Source organism: Misgurnus anguillicaudatus, chromosome 3, assembly GCF_027580225.2.
Source record: "Misgurnus anguillicaudatus chromosome 3, ASM2758022v2, whole genome shotgun sequence".
In the NCBI taxonomy this organism is placed as follows: Eukaryota; Metazoa; Chordata; class Actinopteri; order Cypriniformes; family Cobitidae; genus Misgurnus; species Misgurnus anguillicaudatus.
Genome location: NC_073339.2, coordinates 15,176,944 through 15,198,845, shown reverse-complemented (window position 1 = coordinate 15,198,845; position 21,902 = coordinate 15,176,944). Strand labels below are relative to the sequence as shown.

The 21,902-nt window shown below is 38.0% G+C and overlaps 1 protein-coding gene across 1 annotated transcript in view; it reads right to left on the bottom strand.

Annotated features, from left to right (window-relative positions):
* ctnna2 (catenin (cadherin-associated protein), alpha 2) overlaps positions 1–21,902 on the bottom strand; it is a 622,713-nt gene that overhangs the window by 162,886 nt on the left and 437,925 nt on the right. The gene's annotated exons all lie outside the window — the stretch shown is intronic.

Genomic DNA, 21,902 nt, shown 5'->3' with positions numbered 1-21,902 from the left:
GAGAAGAATGGGCCGACTGATTCAAGCTGATAGAAGAGCAACTTTGACTGAAATAACCACCGAGGTATGCAGCAAAGCATTTGTGAAGCCACAACACGCACAACCTTGATGCGGATGGACTACAACAGCAGAAGACCCCACCGGTTACCACTCATATCCACTACAAATAAGAAAAAGAGGGTACATTTGCACGAGCTCAACAAAATTGGACAGTTGAAGACTGAAAAAATGTTGCCTGGTCTGATGAGTCTCGATTTCAGATGGTAGAGTCAGAATTTGGCATAAACAGAATAAGAACATGGATCCATAATGCCTTGTTACCACTGTGCAGGCTGGTGGTGGTTGTGTAATGGTGTGGGGATCTTTTTTTTTTTTGGCACACTTTAGGCCCCTTAGTGCCAATTAGGCATCGTTTAAATGCCACAGCCTACCTGAGCATTGTTTCTGACCATGTCCATCCCTTTATGACCACCATGTATCCATCCTCTGATGGCTACTTCCAGCAGGATAATGCACCATGTCACAAAGCTCGAATCATTTCAAATTGGTTCTTGAACATGACAATAAGTTCACTGTACAAAAATGGCTCCCACAGTCACCAGATCTCAACCCAATAGAGCATGTTTGGGATGTGGTGGAACGGGAGCTTCGTGCCTTGGATGTGCATCCTCACAAATCTCCAAGAACTACAAGATGCAATCCTATCAATATGGGCCAACATTTCTAAAGAATGCTTTCAGAACCTTGTTGAATCAATGCCACGTATAATTAAGGCAGTTCTGAAGGCAAAAGGGGGTCAAACACAGTATTCGTATGGTGTTCCTAATAGTCCTTTAGGTGAGTGTAAATCCGGCCAATGATGTACCTTGACAACATAATTTTGATTGCATTTTTCCTACATGTTAAATAAAGGAGATAAAAGGAGAATGGAATGAGGAGATGTCGCAAGACAGATTTGAACTTGAACTTTGAACTGTTTTGCACCCTGCCTTAATGTGAAAACTGCTAAGCCAAGTTAATCCAAAATTAATCCCTGCAGTTAATTCGGTGTAAACTGTGTTAATTCCATGCTGATTTCTTATGGCATGATTTGAGATAAATCGCACAAATTTGCATACTAATAATCACAGTATTTTGTTCCTGGAGTGCCATATTACTAGTAATGGCTCGATTGTCTGCCGGTGCTACGTGAGAACTCATATTTATCATATATTTTTCTTGGTAGTCCTGCATGACTCCTGTGGGCTTTGCAACAATTCGCAGCGGTCATGCATCAATGTGTCAAAACATAAATAGGCGCGCTTAAAATTGACTGTATTTAAAGTTTTGCGCCCAGGTACAAGCAATTGCAGTTGAGTCGGCTGCCAACAGACGAAAGAGCATTTAACAGACGCAAGCTAAACCCGAAACAGATTATGGCTTTCATAATGCTTCAAATAAACAATGATGTCATTTCACTTCTATTCTACAAGAAACATAGGAGGGCGGCGTACGTGAAAAACACATTTACGGCGAGTCATCCTGAGTGCGAGTCTCCCGAGCATTGAGGAGTACGCAAAACAAATTAAATGTGACCGCTTGATGGATGTATTCATTTTTGATGGTCCCCAGAAAAGGCAGAAGGCTCACTGCCGATCATAATGTGGCATAATGCAGATGTTTAAAAAAAACACAGCTGATGCATTGAGGTGGGAAGGGGCCCCGCTACGAGATCTGAGGCCTGGGCAATGCAGGGGAAGAGTTATTGGGCCAACAACAAAACTGATTGTCTGTTCCTGCTGCAGACCAAAGCACACAGCAGCCATGCAGTCTGAGGAAGGCATGAACTGAATGGCAAGTAGGTGCTAAGGAGAGAGAGAGAGAGAGCGAGCGAGAGAGAGAGAGAGGGGAGAGAGAGAGATAGAAAGAGAGAAACAGAGGTCAATTAGAATAAGCGTACAGGAAAACAAAACCCTACAATAATGAATGACTAATAGTCACAACAGGACTATTTTTGGCACATCGTGAACACAAATGAATCAGGTCGGTGACACGACACGAGCAGCTCATTGAGGAAAACACAAAGCAACACTTTTACCTTTCTCTCCATTTGCATCCCAAATGCTGACTTTGATACTTTATGAACATCCCATATGTTTGCCAACAGCTATATCTAGTGTATTTTTAAAGCATTTGTGCTATTCTGATGAAAAATATTGAACAATTAACTATTTTTAAACTGTTGGTCAATGACTTTTCTTACTAATCATTTTAAAAGATTGCAGTCGCAAAAAACACAACCCAATGACATTTTAGACCGGAGCAGAGCTAGATAAATCTGTATTCAACACAGACATGTCCATGATTTATTCAGGTCGGTAAATCAAAATGACATCTCCAGGTTTTCGATGACTGTTCGGATACCAGGAATGCGATCACCAGGGTCATACCTTTTGTACACGGTCAGAAAAGGAGGTACAAAACTGTACCTTTGCTGTTGCTGGGGTGGTACCCTAAAGGGGGTCGCACCCCGGACGAAAAGCGCTGCGCGGCATCGCGCCATGAATCTAAATACAGAACACATTACTTTCTATGAATGTACGCACAACAGCGGCACCTGGCGGTGGCTGTCGGCATCTGTCCAATATGACTCTGGACACTGCTCAAATCCCTGTCGCGCCATTTGTCCCAAATCGTTAGTTAATATTAATATTGGCTGCTAACGTATATTTTGCATTTTGAAGTAGGGCTTGGCATTGGCAAGGGCCTCACGATACGATACATGGACATGTTGCAATGAATCACGATACGATACAGTGTGTTATCATGTATGATACAATTGCAATATTTTTTAATGTAAAAAAAAAAAATATTTTAAAGCCAAAGTACTTCCACACGTCGTCTTTGAAAGCTGCAGGCATTTTTTATTTTTTTATGTCCGAATGGCCGTATATGACAGACTACTGGACAGCGACAACTACAGCAACGGAGGAGGACGTTTGACGCACACAGAGGGATTTGATGTCCTTATTTGTTAAAATATCGTTACTAGAGATGGTAAAATAGATACACTATCGTGGAAAAATGTATCACCATAGTTAACTGTATTAATACTTTTGCACTAGTGTTAATTTCGTCAGACGGGACGAGACGAAATATGTTCGTCAACGACCTTTTTTTCCATGACGAAGACGAAACGATGACGAGATTGCGCCAATGTTCAAAAACGCTGACTAAGACTAAATTAACATGCATTTTTGTTAAAACTAAGATAAAATCTCTCTTCATTTTCGTCTACAATCGTCTCTACTACATTTTATGAAATGAGGTCATATTTAAATGTGAATTCATTCATAAAAAGACTGCGTGCTCTTATTATGAAGCTGCGCGTCTGTCATAACTCCAGACAAGCTTGCGCTGCTGAAATCTCCATGCTAAGTGTTCACAATATAACATCCATTAGCAGTTTAAGTCCACAAACATATTACATATGAGAAATATTGATATTTCTCCGTTGTTTCCATCAGATTTTGTATCAAATAATCTTCATATGGTTTTTCAACAATTGCACGGACATGCAGCGCGATTCTACCATTGAAACGGCATACGCGATCAGGTCAGTAAGAGTCTCATGTGTAAAATGAGCCCACACACATTATGATTAATATTTCACAAACAGCTAAAAAGTTTAGTGTTATGCAGCATTGTGTTGATGTTTTTGTGTCGTATTCTCGTGCACCTGTTGTCTTCAGTAACTTAGACGGCATGTCTTTCTGATCCACGTTCGCTATTTACCAACATTGTTGATGTACCTAACATTATTCAAGTATTCTGAATGTACAGTATATTGTGAGGACAAAAGCTTATTATTAGTAACTGATCGCTGTCTGGGTGCTTTCCTATCGCCCATCACTGAATGAATGGTGACGCAATTTACATGCGATAGAGATACGTCACCGCCATTAACAAAGTTTCACTCAACAAAAATCATTCAACAATTGTATTTTGTCATTTGAGATGTGTGTAACACTATTTGACTGAAATGGTTATCAGAAATAATCTCAGAAATAATTTATTTTTAAAAAGACAAAAATGTTTTAACTAAAACTTATTTAATTTATCTTATTTATAAATTAAGTCTTCTTTTGACTAAAATTAGACTAAAATAACAAGAATTTTAGTTGACTAAAATTAGACTAATATGACGAGACTTTTAGTCGACTAAAACTTGACTAAGATACCTTGAGTTGTCTTTTGACTAAAACTAGACTAAAACGATGAGACTTTTAGTCGACTAAAACTTGACTAACAAAAAAAGATATGCACAAGACTAAGACTAAGACTAAATTAAAAATAGGTGACAAAATTAACACTATTGTGCACAGCACTATTTTGAAGTTGACGCTATCTGACTAAGCTTGCGCTATTTAATGTGCACTTCCGCTGTACGATACCTCCAAGTTGTCCTAGATGCGATGGGACGCGGTGCTGCGCTTCACGTCCGGTGTGCGACCCCCTAAAGGCGGAGTGCACAGAAAAGCTTTTATGCCCGTGGCCAGTGTATGTTTTCAATTGTTTCCAAAAGCCAGCAGCTAGCTTTTTTCGCGCTGAAAGCTGACGCCTGGTGGTTTTCCGTGTTCAAAGCCGAGAGTTGAAAAAGATTCAACTTTGGGTGAAAAGCTCCACTCGTCAATGTCAGTTATCACACAGCCATCCAATCACAGTGGAGCAGGGCGGGACTAATATCACACCAACCAAGTGGCACATCGTACAACGACTGAAAAAGTATCAAAGCAACCAAAGCACTCAGCTGCAAAAAAAAAAAATGCTGGCAATTGGCGTCCACCAGGCGTTTTCAGCCGCGTTTAAAAGCTTTGGTGTGCAAACCCCCTTAGGTTGCATTTTTATACCTTTACAGGTATACTAAACATAATACAATGTTGTACCTTTTTGGGTACATGTACCTTAAGGATCTATTGTGTACATTTAAAGGTACAGTTAACTGTTTTGTACCCTTAAATTTAACTGGTACAAAATTGATCTTTAGGGTATAATACTGTATCCCAAAAGGTACACCATTGCAATGTGTTGTAGACCAATAAAGGTACAAAAATTAAACTTTTAGTGTACCATCGCAGTGACAGAAAATGTACCTTTTTTACTGACAGTGTATATCTAAATTGAGATCCAGTCTCTACTTTTTCTACTGCTCCTGTCTAACATACGTACTGCACTTATGTCTGTTTTGACACAACACACATCTCTGCTCTGGCTCCTCTGTTCACACGTCTGCACATCTCTTATGCCTGGTGAATCCAGAGCTGACATGACAAATAGAAACCTGAGACTGAACGCACACAAAGTTGTAATGCAGAAAACGTCCCCGTGTACACAGACCCCTGGCGTCAAGACTCGGGGGGAACCTCTGCTTCCCTTTTAGGAACTGCTCTTAATACGAGGACATAATCCCATTTCATCAGTTCATACTCCCTTGACGCTCCCTCTTCCATTTCATTTTTCCTTCTGACTTATGGATCAGGGTGATTGAGTAGGAGCGATGCAGCTCAGAGGAGGAATTTCCACCCGAACCCCAGGGGCTTGTGGGAAATATCAATTCCCGCCACTGCATCAGACAAATCAGACAGGCCCCTTCTATTAGTTTACAGCTCGCGGCTCACCTTTATTCTCCTCTCTGCACTTCGCGCTCCCACAAACTTTTTCTTCTTTTCTCCTTCAATTTCTGTTCTCCCACGTGGAAATGCACGCTGCATGGGGTCTGAGTGCTCTACTTACAGTTTTACAGAAAGACCCCGAGTCCTGATTTCATTTATACAACTCATGCCTAATCAGAACTGGTAATTTTTTGCAGATTTGACCCTGAGTGAGAAACAAATGAGAATGTATAAAGGCAGGAATTGGCGTGAACATGATCTTGTGTGCGCCAACTGAAAAGCATGGGCGAAAATTTTTCGTGCCGAACGCCAGTGCACACCTACTCAATTTTTTGAGGGTGACTTGAGGGTGAGTGCCTGAATTAATGAATAAATGAGTGACCACGTTCACATGCACAATAATACTCCGCTATGACTCAGAATGTAAATTATGCACAATGCTTAGTTTTGAATATCCACTGAAACAGAATATTTTTTACAAACGCAAAGTAAAGATGTCATACTTTAAGTAGGATACTGCCCTGTTCAAACTCTTTTTTGCTTTTATTAAGGTCATACATTTTAATGATTAATTTGAACAAATTACTCAAATGCAATGAAAAATATAATAATAACAGAAAACAGACTAGTGGGAGAAGAATGTGCTTGTCGTACAGTAATTTATGAATATAATTACCATGCATAAAACATTATCCAACAGCTGTACACTGAATAGAAAATGTAAACGTCTTTTTTAATAAAACACAAATATGCACATTAACTATGTGCATTTAAAGTAAATGCAGTCAATAAATGAGTCTATTATTGATTATGAAAATTAATCACTGACAAAGTAAAACAGAAAAAGTAAACAGCGGCATAATTGTTATTGTGTTTACATTTTCTGTATGCACATTAGGAGTGGAACAATACATGTATTCGTTTCGAACCGAATCGGTACGGTACGGGGGTCACGGTTCGGTGCATGAATTTAAATGGAGAATACACAGTATGAAAATAAAAAAACTTGCGTGCAAAATAATTAATGTAATGCGGAACTACTGTTAGATACGCAGGTTCTTTATGGACAGCTAATCTGTTGCCCCGCTTTAGCTCTGAAGCTCTGATTGGCGCCAATGCAGCCGAGCTCCGCCTATGTATGCGCTCTATCAGAGCCCGTCTACATTCTCTGGCACTTTGCATTTTTTTGTCACGTCGACGTCGGTCCAGTCAGTGAATGAGCAGCCGACAGCGAGTATGGCAAGTGGTGTTCCACAAGAGTCTCTTTCCGCCAGCCTCTTTAAGATCGCAAGTTTGGCAAAACTTCAGTTTTCCAGTCAGTTACAATAGTACAGGCGAGAGAGTGGTGGAAAAGACGAGGACTTTGCATCGGCGTTGTTCAGCAATTGTTAGGTATGTGAGTGGAAATACATCTAATCAGGGCTCTCAAGTCTCACGCATTCACCTTGACAAACACGCATTTCAGTCAGTTCAAACGCCACACTTTGTATTTCTCACGCTGAGAAGTAGGAGATAAATTGTCCTGCTATTGCTATATACAACAGGCATACGCAGGGCAGTTCTGTCGAGTTCAGCTGCTTTCAGTTTTTTAAGTGTGCTAAACTTTACGCAGCGCCATCAGCGTCAGAGTAGGCTACCGCGAGAAATCTTGCGGAGGAGGCTGATTTCAAATCGCTCTCGCGTTACTCTGACGTCATCCACTTGTCGTTTCTTGCAGCCCCTCGTGAAGTCGTACACACCTATTAATTCATCCTACAAGCCTATTTTTTTGTTCTTTAGTACATTAATATGAAATAAGGCCAAAATGTAATTTTAAAATGTATTTAGGTAACACTTGTAATACATTTGAACCCATATTTGTATGAAAGATGAGTACAAGATTACTTAAAGAGGTATACATTTTTGAAATACGAGATAGTATGTTAAATGCATTTCAGTTCATATTCATGACATCTGAAAATAACACTGATAAGGACACCCATGTTTTTAAGATTAGCTTAAGTACAAAAAAAAATGCCTTCTTCATTTTTGTTTTGCTTTTCCCTCCATTGTACCGAAAGTGAATCGAACCGTGGCGCCTGAACCGAGGTACGAACCGAACCGGGACTTCTGTGTACCGTTCCACCCCTAATGCACATATATAAAAACTTATATATATATTCACTGAAACGGATGATTTGAAATGTTTTGAAATGCACATTAAATAAAATTAATAATGTAATGATGATACACTGTCAGAAAGATTTTCATAATATTTACCCTAGCTGTCACTGGGGCTGTACCCTTTCAAAAAGTACAGCTTTGCATCTAAAGACTTCCTTTTAGTACCTCATAGATACATATTTGCATCTCAAAGGTACAAGGGGTGTTCATAAGACTGACATAACACCTTCATAATCATGACATGACACGTGTCATGAACATAAAAAAGAGATTTTATGCACATTTATGACAACTTTCATTAAGAGTCATTTGTTCAATTATGTCATTTTTAACGCAAAGATGAAATGTCTTTGTTATGACAACTTGACATAAACCAATACGTCATAACTTGTCATAAATCTGTTATAAACATGATCTAGCAGAATAATTATCAAACTTAAGAAACTTCCTAGCTTTATGGGTCAACATTACATTAAACTGTGATTTAAATATCATTAAGTGTTAATACTGTGTCAAATAATTTTAAATACCTTAACAAAATGCAACAGGAATGTCAAAAGATTATATTTAACTTCATGTATATGCACAATACATAAAAAACTGACAACTAACATAATTTGTTCCTCACACTGAGGGTTCTGAAATTTTCTGATATAGAAGAAAAAAACAAAACAAAAAAAATATTAATTTAATTAGTTTTTCCAGTGATATGGACTCAACGCTGCATGGCTTAACCCTTTTTCATTTAATTTTAGGTGAATCGGTCTCCAAATAATTTTATAAATTTTAATTATTATTATTATTGGATGATTGATTTTATTTCTTTAACACCTAGAGGAAACCTAAAAAAAAACACATTATGAACTAAAAAATATTCATGATGCCGTTATGAACGGTTTCAGAAGTAACAACATAAACAAGCTGCTGTAGCGGTCTGCACGTAACAAAGTTCTTTAAACGAAGTTTATTTATATAACAAGCAAAACAACAACAAAAAGATTACCTAGGAAACCAACAAGTGTTATTTTCGACGAGGCATTTGTTCAAGAGATCAGTTTAGCAACTAGTCAGACCATTAAAAAAATGAAACCGGAAGTAAAGTTCGGATCCATACGTGTATCACGTGCGTCCGATAAAACCGTCTGTAAAACTATTTGACAGAGAATTAACACTCAATGACATTTTAAATGACAGATTAGATTTGTACCACTGCAGTTGAGGTCAAGAAAAATATTCATGACGCTGTTATAAAACTATATGACACAGTATAAACACTTAATGACATTTTAATGACAAATTATATTTGTACCACTGTAGTTGAGGTCAAGAAAAATATTCATGACAGATTATTAACACCTAATGACATTTTAATGACAAATTAGACTTGTATCACTGATAAAAAGTGATCAGTTATGTTGTCTTGGTAATGTCAAGTTGTCATGACAAGTTATGATGTATCGGTTAATGTCAGGTTAATAACAAATACATCTCAATAACAAATGTCATCTTTGCATTAAATATTACATTACTGAACAAATGACACCTAATGACAAGTGTCATAAACGTGCATAAAATCTCCTTCATGCTTATGGCACGTGTCATGTCCCACTCTAAAACAAATGGTGCTAAATAGCACTAAAAGTGGTTATTGGCTCGTAATCATAGAGGAACCATTTTAAGTGCCATATAGCACCAAAGAAGCACTTGTGTAGAACCATATTGTGCAATGTGGAACCATATGTGGTGCCACAGTGGTGTTATATGACCCCTGTATGGTTCTTCATAGGTGCTTCATAGGTGCTATATAGCACTAAAAATGGTTCCTCAATGACCGCGTTTACATGCACCCTAATAATGCGATTATAATAGGATTTTGTCAATACTGCGATTATACTTTACCTCATGTAAACACAATAATTTGATAAAAATAATGCGATTAAGCTCATAATCGCAGTAAGTATAATCGCATTAAAAGAGGTGGCGTACGCCGTTTATAATCGCAGTATGCGTCCATGTAAACGCTTTAATCGCATTTATACCGCACTAATTACGTGCACGTGTGTTTTAGTCATGCACCTTAACCACAAATTCGTTTTAAACTTGACATTAGGAAGTTTTACATGAACTCTGCCAACACGACTCGCTGTCAGTATTCTGCCTTTATCCAGAAACAGCTCAAATAACACGACAGTAGTGTATAAAAGCTTTAAGGGACATTATAACGATAATTATAACGATAAATATATTAGTGACCACATCATAATGATAACTTCATGCTAATTCGCTCAACAGGCACTGTCATATTTATATCTTCATCACGGCACCGGATAATGAAATACATCTATAACAACGTGTTTGTCATTTAACGTAAGTAAATTAAAACAGTGGACCATATATGTGAGTTCATCATTTGTGCTCTGCATTGGCCCTGTGTGAATAATCCGAAAATAAAAACTGCATGTAAACCGGAGTGAAGAGGTTAGCTCCAGTCATGTAAACATCTTACTGCGATTAAGACCTTACTCGCATTATTGGAAATAATCGCATTATTGGAAATAATCGGATTATTGGAAATAATCGCATTATTGGTGTGCATGTAAACGTGGTCAATGATTAAGAGCCAAGAACCATTTAGAGTGCATGGTTTTGAAGGTGTCATGTCAGTCTTATAAACATCCCTTCAAGTAAAGTGTTCCCCAATATAATAAAAAGCATTATTATAAAAAAAAAATCAGATATCAGTATAAATATATAGATATATAAATATAATAATAATAATATTCTTTATTTTGCGTTGCTATAAAATGTAGTCCTGTCAAGATAAATGACATACAAAAAGATCTGAGCTCTGTTTACGATCAGAAGTACACAAAACAAACAACGTATTTGCTGTTATTTTACTAGCGTCTCTAGTTGGCAAGCGCAGGTTAGCTTTCTATTACACTGCAGCAGCGGTAAGAGCATAGACTCGTGTCTTGTGAACCTGTGTCAGCACAACGGTGTAAATCACACTCGCTTTAGTGATAGATGACACCCACTGAGGCTCCAGACAGCTTTGGCTTGCAGTCTCTAATGGGGAACAGCACTTCGCTCAAGCTCTAAACAGTTGGAAGGAGGGACGCTGGAAGGATTGTCAGGGAGGTGTGAGGTAAACAGCTACTTTACCTGCCACTGTTATTCTGATCACCAGGACCACCGCGTATATAATTTCTGTACTACAGATGAAAGCGCAATCTGTTTACTCTGTAGACAGGACCAGCCGTCACATGTTGGGATGCTGGTGTCCTTGCTAGGTTCTAGGTAGGCTAAACAGCCTTGTAGCATTTGACACTTTAAAGATTTGATGTGTTGAGCAGATCTAACAAATGTTTTAGAGAGTTGGCAAGAAAGCATAAGCTTGTGTTTTTATCCCAGCAGAATGTTCAATGTCTCATAAGCATGACGCGGCGCATATCTACAGTACATGCGTTTCAAAATAACAATCTAAGTGAAGACAAACAAACATGAGCTCTGTGGAACTGACAAAATACAAACACTGGCACAGTAAAGCACCCAGAATGTTCAAAGCAAGAAAACAAGGCCATCAGAAAGAAATAATGAACACAACTTTGAGCCAAGAACTTAGAGATAACCTTGGATTTCTTGACCCTGAAAGCCTGCACGAAACATCCAATTTTGATACCCTGCACATCAATGTACACTAATAACCAAGATCTTATCGACCCGTTTTGTTCAAAAAGACATTTTTGAAAAATTGAAAGTCCTTGTTCCTAAAAAAATTAGATGAACAAAGCAGAGTTGGTATTTTAGACTTTCATATTTCAAGTACATGGGTGGTTAGCTCAGGTAGTGAATGTTTCTGGTGAGCTGAATATTACAGGAGAGTTGGACCGCAGAGACACTGAAAATGGGAATTAGACTTTTTACAAGCATGTTTCATCCATTACGCTCAAAAGAAAGTGCACTTTGCGTTTTGAAAAGACTTTTATGGAAAGATTGTCTCACTCAAAAAAAGAAAGAAAAAAAGAAATGCACACGGGAATTCATTGTACGATCATAAATTTGTCAGTTTAGTTCAATTAAAATATGATTTATTCATGAACAGATTTTAGTTCTACTGAAGAAATGTAACTTTTCCAGGTTGTACATTTAATGACAGTAAAGTGACTTAAGTGGATTAATAAGTGAAATTTGAGTTTGTGTCCTAAAAATCCATATAAATGATGTAAATGAGGATTAGACATGACATCACAATTGTGAAGCCACCGCGCCACCATGTTGGTATGCCGAAACATTCTATTAAAATGGACGTAATCAGATTTTACTGATAAAACATGACTTTATTAGTCTCCGTTTTTATATCTGAAGTCTCTCTGTACATTATTACAACGCAAATGTCTTAAGCATGTACATAGTTATTTACTGAAAGATGTCGTATATTTTGCTTTTTCATTTTGAAATCTAAATAAAAAATTATGCTTTGTACCGTATGTGCATGCAATATTTTGCTGGTTTTGTAATTATGTTATGTGTAGCTTAATGTCAAAAAAACTTTATTTATACCCCTTTTATTAACAGAATGCAGCAGACACACTCACCTTATTTTTTTTTTTTTTAAATCCCTTATCCTGCCCAATTAAAACATAAATATTGCAAATAACCCCAGAATTAACAATTCATTTACATACACATATCCAAAAAAATGAATCTTGTGTGACTGATACTGTAAACCGGCTGAATTTAGATCATGATTTTGAATGTAAGTCAATGACACCCCCTGCCAGTTTTGCATACCAAGATGGCCGCTCGAATTCTTGCGCTGGCTTCACCTCACGCTGTTACGTTAAGCGTTCTATGCACAATCCAGTCATTTATATAGATCAGTGCCTAAAACACAATCTATGTTTACTGAATGATCAACAATTGTTCATTTTGGGCCAACTAAAACATTATCCATTTATAAACAGATATATTTTAGTTTTTTAAATAAGTGTAACTTCTTCAGGTTGTACATACAATGAAAGTGAAGTTACTGTACTTGGATTTCTAAATGAAATATGAGTTGTGTGGCATAACCCCACCTACTGTGTGTGTGTGTGTGTGTGTGTGTGTGTGTGTGTTTACTTGACGCGGGAGCATCAGCACGAAGCGGGTTTTAGCAGGGAAAATTTATTGGATTTATTCGAAAAAACAAGGTTTGTAATAATATTTGTTATCTATATTCTATTGGTTTACAAGAGAAAATTCTCACATATGCTTTACAAACGATTCACTCATCTATTTCTTTAAAAATTCCAAATTTTCATCTTAAATATGTGACTTATGTGAGTCATAAGTACCTTTCACACATACTCTTTACTGGTAAATTGCAGTTAACAGTTCATGTCTGAATGGAACCTTTTTGGTAAATCAGTGCTGCCAATTTACCAGTAAGAGAGGTTGTAAGACTACCAGTAATTTACTGGTAAGCATTATGTGTGAATGAAAAATAAAAATGAATGAAAAATAAAAATTACCACCATTTATAACGGACGACGTCAGACCGCTCTGACAGCTTCCTTGCTTTAATACAGATGACGCATTTATCCCCGTACTGTTTACGGATGTTTCCGCACACTTGAAAAGTTTAGCAAATTTTTTCACCAAAGTTGTTTAAAACAGCTTACCATCTATTTGCCGAATTGCCGGCATCCTTAGCACATCCTCTGTAAGCCTAATGTGCAAACATTACTGTTGTTTAAGACGCAGGTTCCGTTTGACGTTGCCTAATGAAATATTGTATGGTCACGAGCAACATCACGACTGTCTGATTTTGCCACAGATGTGAAACTACAAAATACGGACCATGGATATGAAGTCATAACCTGTCATTGTTTACAAATACAAGACTGAGCTCGCCGCGTTGCACAGTTAACTTCTGCTTTCTCACTGAATTTACTGATGTGTGAATGATGTCTTACTGGTAAAAAATACGGAACATCACTGTGTGTGTGAACAGCATATTTTTGTATTTACTTGTAAATTAATTCTGGTAAATTCATGGTCATTTACCGGAATTACTGTGTGAAAAAGGGCTATTGTTACTATTGATTAAAGGTGGAGTGTGTGATTTTTAAAAACACTTTGGAAAAGGGAGTCGGGCCGACTACCAAAACACACTTGTAGCCAATCAGCAGTAAGGGGCGTGTGTACTAACCAACCTCATTGCCTTGGTTGCGTATGACAAGAAGGTCCAGATTCTATTGGGGTAGGGCGGTGTTTGTTTAGGTGATTTCAAATGTCAACATTGGCTTTCAGAAATCATGCACCCTGCCTTTAATATTACATTATTTAAAAGTTGAGGAAAAAACTGACTTATTTACACTGTTAAAGAGTTGGATTCTCATGCTAAACATGGGCAAAGTAAAAAAAATACGTATGATGTTTTATTTCTGTGCCAAATACACTTTGATGATGTTCTTAGAAGCTTCGGAAAATATGCTTTTTTGTTACATCACGACAGGTGGAAGTACAGTGGAAGTCCTTGTATGGGCACATCTCACGGAAAAGCGCATGCACATATAAACCAGTGGCCGGTTGCATAAACATAGCCGTGACTGCGTCTTAAGAATGATTCTGACTAACTAGCAATTAGTTAGGGCTAATCAGTCTTATTATTTGGATTTAAATTAGACCAATCTACCTTTCTATGTAACATACTTAAAACAGTTATGATCAGTTTTGAAGAAAAAATTTCATGACTAACTTTTAAGACTAGTCTTAAAGTTTTATGCAACCGGCCACAGAGCCCATCGACTTATGCATTTAACTCATGCAGCTTAGTTTAGTTACAAAAGTCGTGGGCAGGGCTGCACCGGATTTGGCCAAGACAGATTTGTTGTTTTGTTTTTAGATCATGAAATCAACGTCACCAAGGAAGTGTGTTTTTGTTTGCTTGTTCAGTTTCCCATAGAAGGCTGCATTAAGGGAACAGTGGATGAAGTTTGTTTGCAACGAAGTTGCAAGTGTGTTTGTTTGTTCCCGGCATTTTGATGACGAATGCTTTATAAACAAGGGCTGGTTTGCAGATCATTTAAACCCGAATAATGGTGCGGCCCCAGCGAGTAAAGACGGAGCCTTTACGGTCATAAGTGGAAGCCGCAGGCAGCAAGTAAAATGATGGCAATTACCACGTAAGAGCATATAATATAAACAACTGAATGTATAGTTAAATCAAAAGTTATCCAGGGACAATGCATTGATGTATTGAGTGTTTTGCATGCTCGTGACTCGCTTCACTCACGGTACGCCTCCAGGTGCTCAGCTGATTTCCAAAAGATGCCGTTTTTTATAAATCTGATAAAACTAAAGACTCTTCAGAGATACGAAGGATGCAATACTATTCCAAGATTATTATAAGAAAATGTGTCTTATTTGACCTATAAAGCCAAGTTTGAGAAAATTATATCGATTTAATGTAACTGGGTTAATTCCAGTAGAAAGAGTTTGATATATCACAAACATGATAAGATACAGCTATATTCATGTAATAATTTTACATGGAAATTTGCAGCATACTTAAAATAAATGTAACTAATGAGGCATTTTTTGCGTGCTGAAATTTTTTGTTTAATGCAGTCAGAAAAAAAGATAAAAAGGATCCTATTTACAACCTTTGTTTGTGAAACACAGCATGGTTCAATAGGAGATATGTCATGGCAGAAATAAAACAACATATCAAGCGCTTTCATGGGATGTACTATAGGGGAAAAAAAACATTACAGTACGTAACCCAGTATTAACTTTTGTGTTTCTGCTTTCTTTTCTGTAGATCAATTGGTAGAGTACAGGCATACAGTAAAAATATATAGCTTAAATGCACTGTAAATGTAACCCTGCCTTTGAAAACCCAACTAAAGTCATTTTTTGTTTTCTACACAAAATCATCCTACATAAAGTAAACAGCATTATGTGAAAATACAACCTTGATATCTTTGACCCCTTAAAGTTCCAATGTACCGTGGGAGGAACACTGCATTCTTTGACAGAAAACTTCATGAAATACAACAACTCAAAACAAAAAGCTAAACATATCACATATCTTGGGATTCGAATGAAACCCTTTTAAAATACAATCAACACAGCAATCAACCTTTTTTTTTAGCTTTTTCATGAATGATGAATAATAATTTAAATCAAACGTTGATGCTCCTAATCTCATAATTACATTGCGACTTTAGCCTGTATTTCACATGCAGTCACAAATTGCTTTTGGCTAAGTGTCTGCCAAACGCATAAATGCAAAGGTGATGCAAATGTTTCGAACCGCTGTCACGCAGCGGAAACTCAGTCAGTGTGAAAGCTTGATGTGTCAAAGTTGGCTTGCATTTTATGGATGCAAAATGTGTGAAACAGCCCTGGTACCATCAGCCAGACGACTAGACTGAACTGATAAAATCAGCCCTGCACAGGATCCAAACATGTCTCCATGGAGATGCACAGGCGTCGGCATCATCTGAGCACCAATGGGGCATCTGGAGGAGAGGTTCACAACTGCCATGCACGGACAGCCTCAGAAAGACCAGCGGGCCGCTGGGATCTCCACTTCCTGGACTCTTAATAACAGCTAATAAGTGATTGGGTTGAGATTGCACAACTCATCACATGCAACCATATTAGCAGAGCATAAAATGTAGATAATGAATAGGAATAAGGTTTTGCCCATGAATGCTGTACAAGAGTGCATAGACAAAAAATTGAATAGTTGAAATCCATAGAATAGTCTCATAATCTAATTATTAAAAAAAAACATCAAAGTTTTATTTCAATCAATGATTTTACACAGCAAAATCCTCAGAGTTAAATCAAATCCTATTGTCCCAATCTTATAAGTTAAATAAGTTAAGAGTCAAGAGTAAAAGCCTTACTAAAACAAACACTGATCACCACAATCATGACTTTAAATGGAACAGCCAACATCTAACCCTAAGTTAAGAAAATAACTCTACAAGTAAGATGTAAAATGCAATTTTTGGTTTCAAACAGGGATTGTGATAGAGATGATAACGTTACAGAACTTTTAACTTTGCTTCAGTGTTACTTTTTAACACTCTGTAAGATTGAGATAATATATACACCCAGCAGTGTTCATTTAACTTTGGGGATTTTACTGTGTAATTTAATTAGAATTTTTTTTAAAGAATATCAATATTATATTTTTACAGCATGTTCTTTACATTATTTAGAATGCTTTATGTATACAGTCAATCATAAAAGAAGACTTCAGCTGGGGTTTCACAGGCAATGTGACACTTTTAAGATTTGGTGTCACTAATCGGGCAAATTATCGGGTGCATACACTGTAAAAAAAAAATCTGTAGAAATTGCAGCTGAGTTGCGGGTAATTTACCGTAGATTTAAATTTATGTTATTTACTGGCAACATTTTGTTCAAAGTTAAATGAACATTAAACATTTACAAGTCTTTACAGAGTAAAACTAAAAAAAAACGGTATCAAGCAAAACATTCTGGGAAACAAAATCTGAAGCAAAACCCAGAAAAAGGTTGATGATGATCTCTAGTTCCCAGAATGCTTTGTATGAGGCTGTTATTGTATATTTCTATTCTGTAAGGATAGAGACTTGTTAATGTTTGATGTTTATTTGACTTTGAATAGACTCTTGCCAGTAAATAACATAAATTTAATCTACGGTAAATTACCGGCAACCCAGCTGCAATTACATTGTAATTTCTACGAATTTTTTTACAGTGTACATTGATCATTTTATTCTCGAAAGTGCTCATTGTATGTATCTAGTGCAGAAGTCCCATCAGGTCGCAAGAAAAATGTTTCCTAAAAAATGTGTATTTTATCGGGTGTCAAAGGAAGATATTTTGATGATGTTTGAAACCAATCCGATCATGAACCACATTGACTTCTATAGTAGGAAAAAAGAATACTATGGAAGTCAATGGGGCTCATGATCAGTTTAGTTTTAAACATTTCTCAAAATTTCTTTGTTCTGATGGTGACAAATTAAGAAATTTATACAGTTTTGTTATAGCCTGGTTAGCCAGACCTACATCAAGATGTAAGGTCTGGCAACTCTTCACACAAACGGCTCAATGCAAGGGGCAGGATATAAGGTTGTCCCTCAAAATGCCTCTGTACGCAATAGGATAGCGCTATGACCAATCAGAGCAACGAAGAAGCCACAGCGGATTGTGGCTGAGTCCCATGCGTTTCCCCACCAGTGGAGCTAATTGGTATATCAAACTTTTACCGTAACCAGTCGGCAAAACTCCAAACACATCTTTCTTGCTTAAAAAGGACTTCAGTATGGTTATTTGCTCTTCTCTCAAAGAAAAACATAAGTCTAAGTCCTCCAGAGCCGCGGCCAAAGCCGCTTCAAAAGAAAGCTGTTCGCCAGCAGCAGCAGCCATTCTTTGTTTTCAAGTAGAAACCGTCGCAGCTCTGTCGTCATCATGTTAAGCCCGCCCCACAGACGCTACACACGATGTGATTGGCCTGACCAAATTTTGGTTTTTGGAGCTGTTAAGTGTATTGTGAGTGCCTAGACTAAACCCTGGCAGCAAATATATTTTGCGGCCGCTAGGGTGCGTCTAGATTTCTAGGCTAGTTTTGTTACAGAATGAGTCAGTAAATGATGACAGAATTTTCTTTTTGGGGTGAACTATCCCTTTAAGAGCTGACTTCAGATAAGCTTGATCATTTCCACTTTTGTACCGGTCTCTCTCTCTCTCTCTCTCTCTCTCTCTCTCTCTCTCTCTCTCTACCAGCGCCTCTGCGATAGGATGGCTGTCATTAGAGTTTAAGCATACATCTGCAACACAATCCATCAAAGAATTGCAGAGGTATGGCTTCATGAATCATTTGCAAATGTACCACACAAATCATACATGTCACTACGTGAAGAAGTTCAACTCTGTGACATCGCAAATGACTGAAAAGCATCACCCCTGCAGGCTTCCGAAAAAACAAATACAGAAATATACAGCGATAGCGGCACCATGATGAAAGAAAACTCTTTTACTGCAGTAAAACGGGATCACTTTAAACGTAGCTTCCTAAACATTCAGTCCTGTGTCAATCGTCATTAATAGCATAGGCAGTCTCCATGTCTCCACGCAGCGGCAATTCTTCCAGCATCCCTTATTTGTTCTCTGTGCCGTTCTACTACTTAAACTTGGGATTCAAGCCCGGCCTCAGGTTCGAGCTGCCTTCAAGGACAGCAATTCAAGTTTGTTTACTGTTAATTATTAAGACTGAATTGGCAGGAAAACTTGTGAAACAATTAAAAGTAAAAACAATCCACCAAAACATGATTCTTTACTTCTACTAAAATAAAGTAGAATTGTTAATTTTGATCTTTACTTCTTTTTGAAACTTAATTTCCAAAATACTATTTTCAACAGCCACTAAAAATAAGTGACAAAGGAGAAGTCTCATATGAAACACCAGCCCAGCACCACCTTTCCCCCCAATCCGAGAAGATTTTTTTTTTTACCTTAAACCAGTCTGCGGTGTAAAAAAGGTTGGGGACCCCTGATCTAGTGAGCTGATTAAAACCCTGTGTGCCCTTGCTTTAAGAAACTACCAGGAGTCATTCAATCAGATTAAGACCCCGTCCCATTTCTACCCCCTTCCACTTGGTTTTGAGTGCCCTCAACGAGGGAAGTTGGGGTTCAAATATTTCCCTATGAAATGTGACACCACTAAATGGAAAGTAACGTAGCGAACATGCCCACCTACGTCATGCGCAGCGTGATTATTATTAATATGGTTGAACTCTCGATAAGCTGGGTTATATGTGTTCATGTGAACGTCGGAACACACATCCTGAATATTGACAAAACTTCCCAGATCAGATATACATATCATGGACAGACTCTCTCGAAGCAGTCGGGAGACATCCTCAGATAGCTTCGTGAAATATTTTCTAACATTAGTGTTCAAAACTTCACAAACACAAAACTCGTGTTCAAACTAACATATTCCAACAATTTCTAGAATTTTAACATGCTTTAGTGATGCAACAATACAGTTAGTTCACGGTTCAATACAATTTCCGGTTCTTGTCCACGGTTTTCGGTTCTGATGCCTTTAATACAACATTGATGTTGTATTAAAGTGTGTTTTTTTATTATTCTATGCTTAGGTAACAGGAACAGTGAGATGTTAAGAAGCAAAAATACTGGTTTTAATTGCAGTTCTCTTTATTTTATGTAAATGCAAAAATCATCTTACACATTTCTAGTGCATTGATACAATAATATAAGATATAATTAAATAAAGACATATAAAATGATATCCTATTCAAACTGGGGAACATGTGAATTCATTACATTACATAAATTGGCCATTTTATATACCTGTACTTAGTAAATTAAACTTTACATTAAGTGAAGGCTATACGTTACTGCACTACTGTTAAATCCAACATCATGCTGTCTGTGTAGAAACCAAAAATGCGTTTCTCAATCAAGATTACTGGTGGGATTTATTTTAGCATCAGGCACATTCTCTTCTTGAGTTGAACTTTTTGAGGACGGAAGACATGTTTGAGGCAAATAACGCGCGTGTGCATCAATAACAAGCCCAATTTGCGTCATTCGCATTGCCCCACGCAAATTTGCATATTTACATTGATGTTGTATATAATCTACACGCGCAAATACCTCAGATTTAAAAGACAGTCGTGCTGCTGCTTTTTGTTGTCGTACTTCTGTTGGGTGTGTGCGCACGCGAATGAAATCTGACACCAGCATTGCAAGCAGAGTTAATGCAGGTAGCGCACAGTGACTGGATTTCAACTCGCTGTGGCGTTTAAGCGTGCAGATAATGCGGACGCGCACATTAACAAAAGTGCAGAAAATATAAAACTGACAGATTTGGATGGACAAACCGAAAAACCGCAATTCGCATGCGCGTATTACACCGTGGGGGTCGAACCAAACGGTTCAATAATGTATTGAGAACTGTGGCATCCCTAACATGCTTATTTGCGGAAATATAGTTGTTCTTTTCCAGCGGCGTCCGCCATCTTTGTCGAAAAGTTTGACCAGCTCGCTGGGCTTGCAAGGTATCCTGGGTAATTTCATTTCCCACTTCATTTTAAGCCTGCATCAGTCCTGACTACATTTTGAGGGTTGATTCCAAAGGGAAAATAGCACTCCGTCTTGCTCTCTAATGAGAAGCCCTACCCCTACATGTGCACGTGCAAAAGCGAGGGTTAGGGCAAAAACCATAGACCGTAAAAAAATATGGACGTAGTGTCCGTGACGTCACTCATTGGTTTGTGAAGATCGCTTTTGAAGCTTAAATTAAGCGTTGCCTGCCGTCGCCATCTTGGCCGCGCGTCCCCGCGAATTACTCGCGGAAAACCAAAAATGGGTAAAGAGGCGGGATATGGGTGAAGCTGAGGTGAAACCACGCCCGCCTAGCGCGAGTCTAGTGACAGCAGTGGCCGCTCAACCGACACTCAAGCGGCCACGCCCTTAATTATGCAGAAGTTTAAGGCTTAACATAATTTAAACGGATGAGTTACAAAAAAAATCACCCCCTCACAGTTGTCATGAAGGGCAAAATTAGCTATATATGCCAAAAACACTTTTTGTACCAGGCTGTAAACATATTATTTTCTACTGTAAAGTTGGCCATTTTTAACATGGGAGTCTATGGGAATTGACTCCCTTTTGGAGCCAGCCTCAAGCGGCCAGTCGATGAATTGCAGTTCAAGTCACTTCCGTGTTGGCTTCATTAGAGAGATTGGAAGGTTGCCCCTCGGCAAAAACGTAGGGGAAGGGGAGGTATTGGGATGGGCCCTAAAGCTTGCCAGATTGAGAAAGTGCTTTTCTGTGCAATATCTGTCAGATGCTATTTGCAAACACTGTATAATGAGGCTAAGATTAGAGAGGGAAGTGACTTTATCAACTAAAACCTGTTTTTATTCATCATTAACCAATATGAAGGGGACAAAAAATGGGGAAGGGGTGTTAGCTCAGATTCAAACCCACATTTCCCACATACATTAAGCTGTATGTACCTACTTTGCTTATACCGCTATGCCACGGCTCCATCAGGATTAA